Source organism: Octodon degus, unplaced genomic scaffold (assembly GCF_000260255.1).
Source record: "Octodon degus isolate 3935 unplaced genomic scaffold, OctDeg1.0 scaffold00003, whole genome shotgun sequence".
Taxonomy (NCBI): Eukaryota; Metazoa; Chordata; class Mammalia; order Rodentia; family Octodontidae; genus Octodon; species Octodon degus.
The window spans coordinates 15822820-15825532 of NW_004524579.1; the positions used below are offsets into that span (position 1 = coordinate 15822820).

Below are 2713 nucleotides of genomic sequence, written 5' to 3' on the forward strand. Positions count from 1 at the left end.
AAAGTATGCCATCTTACAATGACTTTACATAAATGGCCATGTGTAACCTGTACAAATTAAGCTGTTTAAAAATTACATACTATAAGCAATAGAATTCAAATGTCTAAGTGTACATTCTTTTCCATACTGTATTTCAGCCAATATTGTAGAACTAATGACTTTTAAAAGGTGCTAATACCAATTTTGTCTACTGTAGCAAGATACCTTAAGTTACAACAAAATCTTAGGAAATAAGACTGAATAATATCTGTTATGGAAATGCCCTACTCTTTACCAACTCCCACCCTCTGCCCCTTCAAAATCATAAGCAGCTCTCTTCTGTGACAGACAAATAATGTAAGAATTGTGAAAACTCAGTTCAATTTATGTAGCGTATCTCTTGGTCCATGTCTGGCCATTCTGTCATGTTCTGCTCTGTTGGTCATATACTGGGGGGCAATACTTCCCACCAAAGGGTCGGCAGGATGACAGTCTGTAAGAAGTGAGCAGATAGAAAGGAGGACTTTAGAAATAGTTAGTGCTGGGCTCCAATTATCCTTCAATATATCCAAGCAAATAACTCCTTGACTGTTAATATTACAGTGATAGATTCTTGTCCGAAATGTAACCTTTGGAGGTTTGAAGGGATATTCTGGAGTAAATGTGATATCCAAAAAGAATACACCTCCTTCATACACAGATCCTGGGGGTCCTAGAATGGTAGATCTCCACTCATAGATGTTGTCACCTTTAGGACCAGCACTGCAGTTGGGCGGAGGGTCTAGAGTGACGTCGGCCAGCTCCTTCTGAATCCCGGTCCCAGGCGCGGCGACGCCGTCAACATGGCCGCTCCCCGCGAGGCCCCTCGGCAGCGGAGACCTGAGCGGTCGGGGCGCGGCGTCCGGCGCACGGCCCCTTGGGGGCCAGATTTTTTATTTCCTTTGGCACGAAGTGACCTTTATGAGCTTTGCTGGACATGATCCTTGGTGTTCAAATATGGAGTTGTCAGCTTGGTGAACGCCAGAGTTTCATTGCAAGACAATAAAAGATAAAAAGCTATCACAAATGGTTGGTCATCAGGAATCTGGCATTTATTTTCCAAATATTAGATCAGATAATAGAATAAATATCTGATCATCAAGTCTTCAAATCAAAAGCGTGTAGTTTGAAATATTGCTTTTATCTTCCTTGACTTCATTCTTCAAATCTATCATCCCCCTTATAATCTATATTTATATCTCCCATAAGCATCTCAAATTTGCAATAGCTTATACTGAATGTATCTCATATTCCAAGCTGTTCTTTGTTGTAGTCTTTTTAATTAACTCATTAAACGGCTCCTCGTAGCCATTGCTACAAAATAAATCCCCATGCTGTGTGATTATGGGTGCTCAGAAATACCATAATAATTCTCATATTTTTAGCTGCTTAAAATTTCATCATGGAAACTATATATATATATATATATATATATATATATATATGTAGCAAATAAAATTGTGTCGATAATTTACAGTGGCATTGTGAAGGGTGTGTGTGTGTGTGTGTGTGTGTGTATGTGTTACTCTGGCTGAAGGTGAGGAACCAAGAATATCCTAATAGTGAAGTTTCTACCATTCTCACTACCACAAAGCCTTTGCCTTCTGCCTTAGAAGAGTGATCCAGATCAATCCCCCTCATTTCTCTCTGCATGGCAAATGGCAGTACTTAAACACAGTCCTTAAAATTTCTGATTTTCATGTGGGATGGCACATTTTCATTAACATCCTTTTATACGCTTTCCAGTTAATCCTGCAGGATTTCCAAAGAGACTGCTGCTCCAAATCCTCTCCATGCCTGTCTACATCATCACTTTCTGGCTATTTCTAGCTTTAGATGAATCCATCTCTCCTTGTTGCATGAGAGAAACATTCTCCTAGAGTCATTAGTTCCCTTCCATGCTGACATTTGAGGCTGATTACTACTGTATAGATTTCCTTTATGTTTCAGAGTTTATGGCATATGATTAAGCCAGATAGATTTAGGTCCACTTGTCAGTCCCTTAATATAAGAGGATGCACTCGATCCCTGAATGCCCAGGCATCAGTGTTCCTCTGAATATTATTATAGAGACCAACGAAAAGAAGCTGGCTCTTTACAGCTGTTTTGATGATAGCGCTCCTGGCTCCTCAGTGTCTTCCTCTCATCTCCACACTGAAGCATTCACACCTATACTTACCTTTCATTGTAGTCACAGCACCATAATGCTCTTCTATGGTTGTTTGAAGATCCAAGATTTCTCATTCAGAAGGCTTAAAAAGATTGCTTCCAAGGATTAATGTTTCAAATTTTTTCAACCAAAACAGAATAATCATAAAGCATGACCACTGAATTTGAGCCTAAACATTCTTTAAAATCTAGCTCAAATTTTCAACAGTGGTAAGAGCATAGGCAAAGTAGGTCACATGTCATTTCTTTCTTTCTTTCTTTTTTTATTTTTTTTTTTAGTGGTACCGGAGATTGAACTGAGGACCCTGTGCTTGCCAGTCAAGCACTTAAGCAAGGGCAGGAATACAACATATAAATTAGAATGCTGGTAGCTGCTAATAAAACTAATCTTTGAGAAGTGCTAACATATTCTAAATAGACATTGCTGAAGTGCAAAACCAATGGTGGATATTGGGATAACCAAAACACATCTGTCCTGATATTCCTTTGTGTCTGTCTGTCTGTCTGTCTGTCTGTCTGTCTGTCT

At 39.2% G+C, this 2713-nt stretch overlaps 1 pseudogene across 1 annotated transcript in view; it reads right to left on the reverse strand.

Moving 5' to 3' along the window:
* Positions 1–353: 353 nt before the first annotated feature.
* LOC101587605 overlaps positions 354–2713 on the reverse strand; it is a 23389-nt pseudogene continuing 21029 nt past the window's right edge. Inside the window, exon 2 of the transcript XR_192330.2 lies at positions 354–894. The product of XR_192330.2 is annotated as a ubiquitin-conjugating enzyme E2 E1 pseudogene (transcript). The remainder of the gene's footprint in view (positions 895–2713) is intronic.